This window comes from Lissotriton helveticus, chromosome 1_1 (assembly GCF_964261635.1).
Source record: "Lissotriton helveticus chromosome 1_1, aLisHel1.1, whole genome shotgun sequence".
Classification (NCBI taxonomy): Eukaryota; Metazoa; Chordata; class Amphibia; order Caudata; family Salamandridae; genus Lissotriton; species Lissotriton helveticus.
Window position 1 is genome coordinate 802,795,814 of NC_136057.1, and position 15,708 is coordinate 802,811,521.

Below are 15,708 nucleotides of genomic sequence, written 5' to 3' on the forward strand. Positions count from 1 at the left end.
ACCCCCATCACTGCCTTGCTATTTTTAGGCTGTTGGGTTGTCTAAAAAGGCAAAGGTCTCCGCACAACTGATGAAAATGCAAGAGTGTGTTTGCAAACATTTTATATATATAGTTATGTCTTGTATGTCATGTTTGTTAAACAGCACTGTACAGTACGATTCACATGATTTACGCGATATTGTGCATGAAGTAAACAATATTTCACAGAGAAAAAATATATCACAATTTTTTCATCACACAATTAGGGTGAAGATATGTAATGATAATATCAAAGAGCACCTAGACTAATTATGTTTGCTTCTCTCCTTCCAGATTGTCAAGATGAGGAAATTGCATATTCACTCTATTAAAGAATATTACCAAGTAGGTATCGAACGAATGTCTTGCACAGAAGTATATTAATCTGAAACACCTAATAGGCTAACAGCACTAGGCATTAGTCAGAGTGGTAACAGGGATCATTATATTTGGTCCTGAAGAAGAAGCTTAGGGGTAGACTTCGAAACATGTCGACCAGCGAGGGAGCTCCTCATTAAAGCTTTTTTCCCTCCTATTTTTCCCCGTTTTTTATAAATACTAGCTTTAGGGAACATTAAAGTTTAGTTTTTTAAATGAAGCCAAGTATTTTTGAAACTCACACATTTCTGACCCTCCTACTCTCTCATCAATACACATAGTTTACTTCACTCCAAAGTGCTCCCACGTATTCGTCGGTCGTAGCACGCCCGTCCTGCAGCGGGGCGGGAAGAACCCGATGATGATGCATGCCACCAAGGGACCTTTTGGTGGGTGAGGGTTATTAAAAAAAAATTGTAGCTTTCCAATGCTAGTAACTGTTAGATTTGGGGTCTCTTGTTGGCAGAGGTAGATATTTTTGACTTAATAGGGACCCTTGTCAGGGTAAGGAGATACACTTCTAAAGTAACCCCTGCTCACCCTCTTGGTAGCTTGAAAGCAGACAGGCTTAGCTCAGAGGCAGTGTGTAAAGCATTTGTGAACACATACTGTAACCCTGTGACAGCACTGCAGATGAACACCACGCAAGTTGTAGTATAAAAATAAGTATTTTTATATAGACTTAACACAAGACCACAAACGACAAAATCTACAATACTGTACGTAGGGGATGCGTTGTTTCTTCTCCGCATGGGGAGGTGATGTTTCAGTTACTTAGTGCGCTTCCATGGCGATGCAACCAGGAGCGCTATGATGCAATGAAGATCTGGTGCAATGAACAAAAATGGCATCTTCCTTTTGCTGCGACACTATGCGTGCACGCCCGACGGCCGTGAAGTGACTCAATGATTCTTCTGAGCCCCCGACAGGCCCTGCGACACGCTTCTCTGGTGATGCAACTGTGTCTGATGCGATGGCGACACTCTGCTCCGGTGATGCAAAACACTTCGGCAATGCGATGCGACAGCGGCGACGCCCTTTTTCAGTGTTGCGATGACAGCAGCTGTGGTGGTGACGCGCTTCTTCTTTGTGAGTCGCGCTTCCAGCCCCTTGAGATATGCAGTCCCTCAGAAAGCCCAACACAACTGCAGGCACTTCCAAAGAACTCTTGGGGAGCGGGTGGGTGAAGTCTGATGTCCCTGAGACTTCAGCATGAGGCAAGCTCTATCTCAAGCCCTTGGTGATCCTTCACAAGTCGAATGAAAGTAGCGCAAATTCCTTTCTCCTTTCCTTGGCAGTCAGGCAACCACTGCAGGCCAATCCCCCAGACAGCACTCAGCTTAGGCATAGTCTCTTCCTCAATTCCTCTGGTTCCTCTCCTCAGCAAAGGTTTCTTCTTGTCTCCCAAAAGTGATCTAAAGTTCTGGGGTCTGGGTCCCCTCTTTTGTACTCATTTTGCTTTTGTTCTCTGAAGGCAAAGAGTCCTGAAGCACTTTGTTGACAAGACTCCTTCTTTCCTTTCACAGTGAAGGCCAGGGACATCAGACGCACGACTGGAGGTGGAACCAGCGTTGGATGTTAGACACAGCCCTATTCAGGTCCCAGGTGCAACTCCTTCCTCCCACCTGCATGCAGATCTCTCTATTCAGCCTCTGCTGACTCAGCCTGTCTCCTGAATCCCCCAGCCCATGTCACTCAAACTCCAGACAAGGAATACACAACCTAGCAGAGGCAGGCTTGGATAGTTAGGCAAGAAAACACCCACTTTCTAAAAGTGGTATTTTCAAACACAGAAGGTTAAAACCAACTTCACTAAAAGATGTATTTTATCATTCTGAGTTCAGACATACTAAATTGAATATCTACCTAGTTCCTTGAGTCAGTTAGGATTATAAGATGTAATAATCAATCTGCCCATTCTGGCTTATGGAGAACAGGTAGCCTTGCAATAGTGAAAAACTAAAATGGCTGTAATTCACTATTTGGACATGCCACACACATCTGGGCATGCCCTACCTTTTACCTACAATGCACCCTGCCCTTGGGCCTACCATAGGGGCGACTAATATGCAGAAAAGGGGAGGTTTCGAGACTGGCAAGTGGGTGCTATTGCCTAGTCAGCATGGCAGTACCAGAGTGCGCACAGGAACTGCAATGGCAGACCAGAGACACACTTTTACAGGCTGATTCTGTGGGTGGCACAACCAGTGCTGCAAGCTCACCAGCAGCATTTGGTTTACAAGCCCTGGACACCCTCAGTGCACTGTACTAGGGTCTGACAAGTAAACCAAACCAGACAATCATGGAGTCACTTATCCATGCATGTATTTACCATAGGTAGCACTTGCACTGTGGCACTGGACAGCAGTGGCACAGTGCCCAAAGCATCTATAACCAGCAAAAACACATGATGCAACAGCTAAAAATTGATGGGAAACCCACACCAAGATGCCAGGTCTAACAGTAACCAAAAGGTTCACTTGGGTTTAGTCATGTTTTGGAAGGTTAGCATATTATTTTGTAAATTCTGAGAGGACTCTTTTTTGTTTTTTCATCAATGCTTATACGAACACTGCTGATAGACACATATTTCTAGCAAACGTGATGTTCATATACTGAAAAAAATGCCAGGTCAAAACTAAGTAGAGTGAAGTCTATCATGTTGCTAACGGTTGAGTGAATGGGCATCAATTGTTGTAATAATGATAGGGGACCACCATGGACTTGCTAATCTCCCTATAATTTCATTATAGAGGAAAGATAGTCTTAGCTTCAATGCCCATCTTATGATTGAGTGAATGCTTTCATTAACCGGGTTTTGTAGTCATCTGTTTCTACTTTGTCAACATTTTATGTCAGGAGTAGTGTCAACATAATGATGGTTATGCTTATTTATTTATTGTATTTATTCATTTATAAAGTTTTGTATAGCGCGAACAAGACTCAGGAGGGTATCAGAGCGCTTCACAGTTGAGGTAGGTAGAATACCAAGGTGTGACAAGAGCAAAACATTAAAAATAGGTTCAAGATAAACATTACCACTAGGTTCAAGACGAGAGCATGACATCAAAATGATTCAGAGCATTTGCAAACCAGATGGGATACTTCCAACAATAGAAAGGCATAGACAATGTCCACAGAAACAGTAGTAGCCTGCCAATCCTATTAAACACCAGATTACTCAAAAGTAACAGAATGCTTGACATCTTTACATAACTGATTGATACTAAGGAATTTGTTTTTTAGTCAGTACCTTCAACTTATGATTGAGTGAATGCTTTCATTAACTCGGTTGTGTAGTGATCTGTTTTTACCTTGTCAACATTTTATGTCAGGAGTAGTGTCAACATAATGATGGTTATGCTTGACACCTTTACATACCCTTTTATACCGAGCGGGCCCCCTTCCCTGACCTGTTGCCAGGTTGAGGTGAGGCTACTTATCCATACACTATGTGTAAGTAAATTCACTAACATGAACATATTCAAAATGCATTGCAGAGATGGGGAGCTAAGAATATCCCACATTTACTCTTCATTTACTAAATTGTGAGCATGTGTAAAGTGACAGACACATTGTTTTCCCACTGTCTTTTTGTTTTTCTTCTCTATTAGGTACAACCAGTAAATCTGGAAAATGAAAATAGCAGGATTACTGGTTTGATATCAGAGCACTTATTATTTCACTGTTTATTGGCAGCAGCATCCATCTAGGTCCTGACGAAAGCCTTGACACCAATCAGGGTGACTTGGCTGATACATGTAGACCCCTTCGTCCGACACATGCAGTTTAAATCCATACTGCAGGTGCACGGTCTTTTAATCCTGTCATCAGGAACACGTCATTAAAAGTATATATTTTTGTTCCTGTTTGTCAGTTTTAACTTCACCACCTTCACAGGTTCATATTTCTGTTGTGCTGCACCCTCACCACTTTTCAGCACCTCTCATCTGGTGGATTTAGTATATCCTGAGTAGAGTAGGAATACAAAAAACGTCCCTGAGCTCCTTCCCCTCGGAGAGGGAGTTGAAGCCCTTGGCGGGACTAGGTATTCCCACCAGGAGGAGAATCCCAGATGATGAAGCAAGCCACCTTTGGTGGGTGAGGGATTTAGTCCTGTGAGGGATTTTTCCACTGCTTGTTGCGTGATACTTCGTTTGTCACTCTACATGCCCACGTTGTAATTTTAGTCCCAAGGATTTTTTGTGGAAGTTCTGAATTTTTGGGGGATATTATCCTTGCAGGTCTTTAAAAAATTTCCCTTGGACCCGCCCTTCAAATATATTTGTGTTTACTACTACTGGGAATTCCCAGATATCAGTTGGTGTTCTCAGGATTGGCCAAGTTGCACTGGCTTCCTGTTGAAAAATCATTGAACTTAAATCAATCTGCAAAGCCTTTAAGACATTGCACAGCTTTGGCCCTGGCTATTTAAAAGACAGATTAATTTGGTACATCCCTCTAAGAAAACACAGATCATGAACAGCCAAGTTTTTGGTGATTCCAAAAACTAAACAAGCCTCCTAAGGAAGTAGAAGTTTTATTTCAGAAATGGTCAAACTGTGGAACGCCTTCCCAAGCATCTGAAAAACAGTCCCATCCTGTTGTCTTTTACAAAATCTTTAAAAACCTGACTCTTCATTAACTAGCCTCGGCATTTCCCTCTTAATGACAGAGCAGCGCCAAGATGCCTCAGCACAATCGGGCGCTTTACAAAACCAAAATCAAATCGGTCCAAGTATAGGATAGGCACCTAAAGGTCCACACTACACCTGATGTAAAATGATGGAACATGCATGCCAGGGTGTATACAGACATTGGGAAGCCGCCAAAGTCCGGGGGTGCCAGAGTGAGGAAACCTAGGTGTCAGAACCAGAGTCTGTGATGTCACAGATGAATTTCACTTGAAGCTACTGATGGGATTAGCTGCTCTCTGTATAGACAAAAAAACACACATTTTTCCGTGTGTATCGTCATTTGTGATATTATATCCATTCATGCCCCCAATGCTTACCTTAGACACCCGAGGAGGTCATTTTCAGCGCACACTTTATCTATTTTAGGGCTGAAACCTAAGTCTCTGTGCTTTTAGGCTTAATAACATGCACCCCTAGTATATGTCACAGATACTCGACCGCCTATCAGCCCTAATCCTCTTTATTGTAGAACCCATCACTGCAAATGATTACACCGTGCAAGGATTTATGTCTCTATGGAATTCTTTAAAGCAGAGGCTACCGTATTTAACAATCCTTCATAAATTGTGCACTACAGTAAATTAATTAGCCTTGGTGTCAAAACACTGAACTATCACAGCTGCACAGAGTGTTACATGGAGATGAAAATGTAATTTCATCAACTAAGCTTCTCTATGCTCTATTCCCAGAAAACAAAATTAGTATACAATCCGGTATTTGTGTTCCGTAATTAACATGTCCATTTAATGAAATACAAATGAACTGTAATCCCGTATTAATTTTTCAAAGTCTTTAGTTTATGCGCCTGGTGAACATATATATTTAAAATAACCATTAGTATCTAATCCCTTTCCAATGAGTGTAATGCGATTGCTAGGGGGACTTGTACGTTTTCTGGCACGAATCACAAAGGCATTTGTGCACGTAAATTCAGCATAGGCGCACAAAAGGCATAATTTAGCCGTGAAAGTCACAAGACATAGATGTACACTCCTAAACTGATTTATCCACATATGAAATTATATCAGTATGATATAATTTTATGTCGGAGTAAATCGGTCCCCTTGGACGGGGAGTGGGAGTTGCAGGGTGCGGATGTCAGGGCAAGTTTGTAAACACCGACAAACTTGTTGAAAAACAGAAAAAGATATCAAATGCCTCTGTATTGGCACAGGCAAAAGTATACGCAATCTCCAATTGCATTTGTTTAAATACTTATGATTGCGACTAATCCTGGAGAACTGTGAGTGTCCCAACTTCCCAGAATTGCATCTCGATTCTTTTAAAGAATTCCGTAAACAATATATATTTATTCCAAAGCCCACCATTTCAAAAGGAAAGCTGCATTTCTAAACACACGAGCCCGTCAGTAAGCTTCTAACACTTACTGCCATGTGCCTACACGTCACATTGTCAAATGTCAATGACTCGTCCTGTCATCCTTTCAAGGTCGATTTTCGGAGTACAATTAAACTGAATCGTACTTACTTATTTTCTTTTCAGGGCTCAGAAATTACAATATGGTGGTATAACGTGCTTTATAAAAATAGGTTACTAGCATACAAGATACTTTGACGACATGAAGCTGAACTATTCGGGGTATTTCAAACACAAAAGGCAGTACAACCTACCATACTGATAACTTTTCGTACCTGCTATTGCTGTTCTGCAGCAACAGGAAGTGCTACAGTTTTGCTATCAACTTTGTCAAGATGAAAGACTCAGTCAGCCCCACTGGGCTCCAAACCTATGACATTAAGGTCAGGTATAGTTACTCGGGCTTAACTCAGTGAGGTTTCTGACCAGCTTTGTAAACACGTTGTTTAAATAATGAGCACTCCATCAAAGGGGTCCCGGGAGGTGCATACTTGTAACAATTACGTCTCTGATTTACCAAACAGGCTACAAGCCAGCCCTCGAATGACAGCCTATCCAAAAGGTTTCAAAGCCAAGAAGACGTGTTTACGCTCTGTGGTAGATTTAGAGTGGAGGCCTTCCGCGAAAACGGCTCCTCATCACGATGAAATTAGCGATAGGATACCGAGAACCTGTGTAAAATGATGATCTAGTATTGTACACGGCAGGCTTGGGTTTCCACTAAATCAGAACTCTCATTCCGCTTCTCTATGAGCCCACCAATGATATATTCAATTTATGACAATTAATTACTTGGTCGTATTCATTTCTGTGCGTTCCAAATGAAGTATGTACGGACGGGTTGTTTTCACTCCAATTCTATGACTCAGCCAGTGTGTGACATTGATGCTATCCTGAAAGAACTGCCTGTTCCATCAGCACCACTCGCCATTCAGAAACCTATGATGGGTGATGCTCGTGGCTCGCCCACTGAATGCTGAGGCATTGCTAACGAGCTACAAGACGACATTGTCCATTGACGGTCGTTCCAAACAGTCCAGTATTTGGGTGCAGTAATATCAGTGAGAGCAACACCGATACTGGAAGTTGCATCGCTCCTGCATATTCCCTTCCCAGCACCGTTTCTACCATTAGGCAAGACTAGGCAGCCGCCTAGGGCGGCAAAAGGGGGAGGGCGGCAAAAAGCATGAGTTTGGTCCAAGACTCCATAGGCTCTGGGGTCACAGAGACATTTCTGACTTCCGATGTGACTGCTTGTGTGATCTTCGCACAAGACAGCGTAAAATAAAGCTGCGCCTTCTTTGAATGGCTCAAATGAGGGACTTCATTGAGGGGCAACGACGTTTGTGCCAGAATGAGACACAGCAGCAGACCCCACAGTCAGTGATTTATCACCTGAAGGAAGAGATGGGCCTGAATGGGGGCCTGGGTCAGGGGAGGGGGGGGGCAGAGCAGCCTATCACCGCAAGCTTCTTCCCAGCACCCAGAGGGGCCAAGCTGTTCCCAGAAGGGTGGGCGCTGCCCAGGCCTCTCTTACAGCCCATACAAAGGCGGGCACAGCGCCTCAGCCAGTGTGCGCTGCTGTCCAACAGCTGTAAATATTGGTGCCTGAAAGGGCCTGTGGAGAGAGCCTGGGTGTGGGGGGGGAGGGATGTTCATTGGCAAAAGGGGTATTCAAATCTGCCATATTAGACCAGCTGACATTTGATAAGAGACCAGGAGGCCGGCTCCCTTTTCCTGCACTCCTAACATGCAGTTCAGTCACACAGTAGGCAACAAACTTTGTCATGGTTGTGATTTTGATGTAATATTTAGAGCGGAAGTAGAAAGTAGGGATACCATTCCTCGTCATGCGTGTCCCCAAAAGTGACAGGTCTGTGTGTCCTTAAAAGTGACAGGTCTGTGTCCCCATAAGTGACAGGGTGTTCCTGTCCTTAAAAGTGACATGCATGTGTGTTTCCTTAAAAAATGACAGGCCTGTGTCCCCAAAAGTGACAGGGTGTTCCTGTCCTTAAAAGTGACATGCATGTGTATGTCCTTAAAAATGACAGGCCTGTGTCCCCAAAAGTGACAGGGTGTTCCTGTGCTTAAAAGTGACAGATGGTGAGCAAAAAGTTTGGTGGCATGAGGAATGTGTGGTCTCCCTAACTGGAGCTGGGCTGTGGGGGATGTAGCATAAGGGGGTGTGTCAGAGCACGAGACAGTGTTAAATGTTATGTTAGCCTAGCAGGGCATTTAGGTTAAGGGAAATGTGTGCGCAAAAAGTGGCTTCGTGTAAGAGGGGGATGTCTGGGCATGTTTAAATGGCTTCGTGTAAGAGGGGGGATGTCCGGGCATGTTTAAATGTTTGCGGAGAACGAGTCACGAGTCCCAAGCACTGATGATTACACATCCATCCCCTCAGCAAACAATAGGTTTAAAAGCTGTCATAATACTAAGAGTCTATCTAACAAACAAAGCCTTGATTAGAAAAACATGGGCATCCGCCATGTCCCTAAACTACGGAAGGAGCTTATCTTCCCCAGAGATTGAGTCACGAGCACCTCTCTCCCCACTATAGACAGTAGGTTTAATTAACAGATATTAAAGGGGGGGCTAACAGAAGATGTACATTGGTCAGAAAATGTTCCCACCAAAGGCCCCCATTACATGGTTCTAAACCCCACCTCCATAAGGGGTGCGGACCTAATCATCAGGTCAGGCCATGTATAAAAGCATACTCTGGGGGGTCAGCAGATATAGCCATTCAAACAAAAAACCCGAGGGAACGACATACTTGGATTGTTTTGCTGCACAGGCCCAATTCAGGAGTTTCAAGGAATAATGGATCAGAACAACCTATCACAGATTGATGCTGCATGCTACACATTTATGGATGTAAGTAAAACAGGGGGGCTGGCGCATTGTTGCATGTTTAAGACTTTATTTAAAAGTATTGGGAGCAAGGCCTTTAAGGTGTATAAGGTTGCATTTTAATAGGGTACCTATCGCAATGTAGGACTGTGTTCATAATGTTTTAAATAATATATACTGGGGGTTGTGGTCTGGTGCCTAAGGTGTATAATGCTGGATGTGTAAAGGGGTGGTTGTCATTTTAAGTTTTTAAAAGACACTAAGGGCAAGGGGGAACTGTATGGTAATGTGAATAAAGGTGGCTGCTTTAGGGTTTGTACATGACTGCTGTGTTACGCTGTAGCTATGATATCTATGGATGCTGCTTTTGTGGTGTGGGGACCTGTTAAAGGTATTTTAACAAATCTGTGGGCCTGTATTTAAGGAGGGTAATGCTAAGGGTATTAGAGGTGCAACAATCCTGTAACGCAAGGCTTTTACACTGTCTACAAACCTACAACAATGCGGAGTACACTACATATTCTACACTGTTACAAAATAAAAAATATAAATAATGCAAATAGGTACTCACCAACATGTGTAGAGGCTCTGCAGAAACATATTCAAACAGCTGTTTCCCAATCTGAACCATGGTGTGGCAGGGACACATCGGTATGCGATTGGGTTTTCAAGGATGGCCTGGGGCACAAGGAGTGTTCACTTTGCTCCAGGTTGAGGCAGGGTCATCAGCGGTGTCCATGGGTGTGGGGTGTTACAAACACCCGTTGAATTTATAGTAGTTTATTAAGGGGGGTCTCTGTGGGATATGCAGCGAACCTCTGGGGCCAGCCAAGAGCTCTCGGAGGACCAGGAGGTCTCTGAGGTGTGTGTGGCATTATCTGCGGGGTGTGGGGTCACAGAGTCCAGCATATTTTAAATAAATCCCCCGGAGCACGCTGCGGTCCTTGCGGTGCTCCAGTGTGTGGTGCGTAGGTTCCAAGCACACTTATACAAATAAAGGCCTCCTGGTGCGGGGCTCTAGGTCCCTGTAATTATCATATTAATATCCCCAGAGTCCTTGGGGCCAGGCGGGGCTCTGGGTTTTGGATGGCAGCGTGGTGGGGCGGTGTTTGAGGCCCCGCTTTTATAAAAAAAAATGCCCTAGAGTCCGCTGGGTACCGTGTGCAGCTCTGGGGGCTCCTGTGGCAGGATCCGGGGCATTGCGGGATGGTTTTGAGCGGCACGAGGGCTCGAGGCTCCTTTTTCAAATTGAAGCCTCCCAGAGCCTGCTTACCGATGGCTGTGCTCTGGGGGCTGTGGCGGCATTTTCATTGATTAGTGAAAGAAGGGGGACCCCCTCTAGGATTTACTTTCAGGTCAGGGAGTAGAGGGGAAAAGAACAACACGCAACTGAAATAGCTCCCTCTTGACCTATAAATACATTTGTCATTGGAGTAATCTCTCAAACACAGGGCATATACCAACAATGTCTACACAGAATGTGAATTGTTTTTCATTTTATTTCATTTTTCAGTAAAAAAGTCAATTTTTTCATTTTTATCATAATTTCCAAGTATAACACTTATAAAAATATATACATATTGCAAAGAGGCTTCAGAAAGAGTTATTTTTCACCACATCGAAGCTATGCATATATGTCTATTTAAGTTCATGAAAACACAATTAAATATGTACAAAACAGGTAAAGAGCCACACACGCACAACACATACATACTACCTAAACATCCATCCCATCACAAAAGCAACAACAATTGTGTCCTATAGCATTGGATCTGGTGTCCACTACATGACCAAAGTCATGAGGTTTAAAAAAAAAAGGGGGAGAAGGTCGACGCGTTTCGGTGGAAGTAGCAGGAGTACGGACCACCTTCTTCAGGACCAAAACAGATACAGTGCGGTATAGGACCTCTGAACCTGGAATGTAAATCTGAAACAATATACACAAAAATTATTTTTTCATATACTTATGCCCTGTAAAGCATAGTAAATACTTATATACATTTGGAACAACAGAATGGACCATAACCCACACTTAGGATTCTCAAACCTTGACACCACCCGGTGAACCTTATAACCCATTCAGTAAAATGTGATCCCCAGTTGCTGGAAGGAGAAAGAAAGATCTTTTCAATGCCCCAGATGGTGCTGAAGTCAAGTCATAAGATATAAAGATTTGAAGATTTGTTTGATAAATACCTTTCCCAAGAGATGAACATATATGTTGAAATGTTTTTTAAGGATGGCAACGCTCTGACACGTAATCTGAATTAAGAAGGACGTAGAAATTACTCATCCTTACTATGTATGAAATTAGCCTAAACATTTGCTCATGATGCAATACAAATTAATCATCCTTTATTACCTGGCGGTTTGTCGCAATCAGATATACATAATTTTTAGTCAGAATAGAAAAGCAGCTAGCAGCTGAAAGATATAACAACAAAAAAACATTTTGTTGTAAAACCTCACTCAGACTTAGATGCGATGAAAAAATGTTGGCCTACAAAACATGCTATTTACCTGTTCGGTATGAAAAATGACAGAACGAGGCAGGGGGCGGCTATTTGTAGTCCATCGATTTGGTATTTTTCCTTTTGTTCAATGGTGTAGAGGGGACGCCACCTCTATAGAGAAGTAATCAGAGGTACATGACATCAGCATCCTTGCAAGATTGTATGTGAGACCTTTATGTAAAGCACACATCTGCCTACTTACTTTTCTGTGTTATTCACTTGCAGTTTGAATGTCCTGATCGTCATAAAAGTATTCCGGCGCCTAAAAAAAGAGAGGCATATGTTCGTTGAAAAGGAGAGAACCATCTCCTATAAGACTACAACCTTACATTCACAACAAATCTTGGCTTCACAAGTGTGGCAGGTAGCTGACGCTCAAGTACAGTTACTCATGGAACCATATTGCCCACGAGTTGCCAAAATAGCAGAATGTAAGGGGGCCCACCAACGCAACCTACAAGTGCATGCTTGAATGCAACTTAACCAACAAACTCCTCTCATTAACCAATGGCACCCGGATTTGCAAACACGCCAAGAGATCTCATAAATTAAAAGTACACTACTTGCAGTGAAGCATATATGCTTAGCCGGGTGTTAGAGCGGTCGTACCTATATACAAGTTCTATTAACCTCACCCTTTATATAGCGATGTGGCCGCGACTAACTATAGTTGGTTTACAGCGCCTGTCTGAGTAAGTCGAAAGCCATAGCGACAGCATTAAACAATCTTTCAGTTACTCCTTTAATTATATAAATATGACCGCCCCGCGACTATTAACGGTTGGTTTACGACGCTTGTCTAGGCAAGTTACAGACCACAGCGATACACAATCATTCAGTTTTTAATTTAATTAGATGTGTCCACACCCTGTACAGGACGTGACAACATATATTAGCCTTGAGAGAATTATTTACGGACATTAACCCAGCAAGCACTTACGTTTCAAGAGTCCAAGATTTCTAATCCCCTTCACGAGCCGCCACCGCCGCCGCCATCGTCCTCAATTTGTACGATGCTGCGGAGTTGCAAGCGAACCTCACATCTTAAATAGCCCGCGAACAGATTGGTAAAATGTTGCAGCTGTGATTACATCGTCCCGTTCTTTCTACGTAATCAGCGACTGTCTTAAGTTGGAGAACTAAATAACGGACTAAGCTAAATATCGCCATCTTGAGGTTGTCTCGACACTGAAGGCAAGCACAGTCACCTATTATGTGGCCACCAGTGATCGTCGAAATACCAAGAAATTGTCACGAATTAGTTGGCCAAACCCATGTGTTGCGATAATTTATGGGTTGAACATATGAAAAAAATGACAAAGGGCCGCCCAAATAAAAGACTCCCCTAATAACGATATGCTTAAATTAAAGACTGTATTGTCAGTCTATTTACAAGTTCTTACTTATATTAAGAATCAAATATTATCACAAAATTCTAACAGAAGATGGATAATAAAGACTAATATTTCTTTTTTATTTTTTGTTCCACAGGTATATGTGTATGTATATTAGTCGATATTGGTGTTTGACATACACATAATCAATACTGAGTATCAATTCAGGCAGGCCCTATCTAAACCTGCCAGAGGTGAAAATTCCACCTCTACCAGGCGACATGATGTACATATAGGCATAGCTGACCACACAGTACCCCATTTTTGCCTAAGGTACGACAGGAAGGCCTGAACCAAATGTTATGTGTTGGATAACTACCAGGGTTTAGTAATGATCCACTGAATTTCTTCATTAAGTCCCTGTTTCATAGAGTCTAAGAAGAATATCCAGAAACACTCACGTCGTTTACGTGAGATGTCCATGGGAGTACCAACACTCCCCTTTACCTTTTCCAGAATGCACCAACGAACGTCAGTTATGGAATGACATTTTTCAAGAAAATGTCTAACCAGAGGTGCTTCTGTGCGATGGTTTCGAATAGAGGATTTATGTTCGCTGTTTGTATTCTGAATTCTAGTATGGACTAACATGTCACGTAGATTGCGATTCCTGCGAATGCTACTAAGGGTGCTTCCAAAATCGGCTCCTCATCTCCCATATTCAATATCTTCCAATTTCGCTGGATGATGTTTTTAAGTTTGAAATTGAACGGGAAATGATTCACCACGCAGACAACTTGTTCTTTCTTGGCACGTTGATTACCTTCTAGTAGGGCGTCTCTATTATAATATTTTGCCCTCTTGTAGGCATGTCGGACTAGCCGATTCGGGTAACCTCTAGTTAGTAGTCTTAATTTGAGAGCATCCCCATGTTTGTGAAATTCAGACATGGTGCTACAATTTCTTTGAATCCGAAGAAATTCTCCAAACGGAATTGAGTCTTTTTGTATACAAGGATGATAACTTTGGTATTGGAGAATTGTATTTTTGGCTGTTGGTTTGCGAAACAAACTAACCTCCAGGACCAGGTTGGTCCCAGATATACAAATATCCAGGAATTCCACACTTTGAGGGCTATAATTAGCGGTGAAGGTTAAATTACAATCACTAGCGTTGAGCCATAACAGATATTCTTTCAGGGAGTCTTCATCACCTCTCCAGATCAGAAAAATGTCGTCAATGAAGCGTCTCCACTGACAACATTGTCAAAGAATGGAGCCACTTCATTAAAGACATTTCTCCTCTCCCACTCCCCCATGTAGATGTTTGCAACACTCGGGGCACAGGAAGCGCCCATACTGGTGCCCTTTATTTGCTGGAATAATGCCCCATTGAACTCGAAAAAGTTGTTGAATAAAACAACTTCCAGGCATTCAAGTATGAAACCATCAGGTCTGTCACCCGAAGTCCTGGACAAAAGGTCGGCCACTGACTGCAACGCTTGACATTGAGGAATGTTGGTGTATAAAGCCTCAATGTCAAGCGTTACCAGTATCTCAGTCTGAGGATTGAATGCCGTACCCTCCAATTTCGAGATGATGTCACCAGTGTCGCGAATAAAGGAAGTATAAGTGCAAGTCAATGGGCATAGAAAGGAGTCCACAAATTTTGAAAGTGGCGCCGTACTAGACCCGATGGTAGAAATAATTGGTCGCATGGGAGGATCGGTCACACATTTGTGAGTTTTAGGGAGTCCATACAGGGCTGGTGTAACAGGACAAGATTTGTTAAGAAAATTAAACTCCTGTTGGCAAATATCACCTCTTTCCAAAGCCTTACTAGTTATCTCATCAATGGTCTGTGTGAGTTTCGTGAGGTCCCTTGGGTGTGCTCTTCTGTAATGGTGGGTTACTGATAACATGTCGTTAATCCTTGTATCGTAATCCACTTTATCAAGAACGGCAATCCCTCCCCCTTTATCGCATGGTTTCACAATCAGTTCTCTATTTGATTTTAAACTCTGAAGGGCCTTGTTCTCTGTTATTGTGAGGTTATTACGAACAGATTGTGATCTTTTAGTTAACCTGCCAACTTCTTTTAGAACAGTTTGTTCAAAGACATGGACCTCTGGGCCGACCATTTCCAAAGTTGGGGTAAATTGCGAGGGGGGTTTGTAGTTTGAGCGGTTGGTCTCACTTGTAACTGCAGGGCGTTCTTGAAAGAATTTCTTCAAACTGACTTTCCTGAAGAAAGAGAACAGATCTTGGAATAGTTTGAAAATGTTAGGATGGGTGCTAGGGACAAACGAGAGACCTCTACTAAGTAAATAACGTTCCTCATTATTCAACTGTGTGGATGACAAATTAAATATTGGTAAATCGTCATTCCTATCTAATGAGGTCATATCCTCAGTATTCAACGCCAGTATTGGTTGTGTCTGGTTTTGACATATGGCTGTTGATGTAGAGGGGTTCCCTGCTGAGGTTCCCTCCTGTCTGGTTCCCAACGTTTGTTCCTCCCACGAAACTGACCTCTCC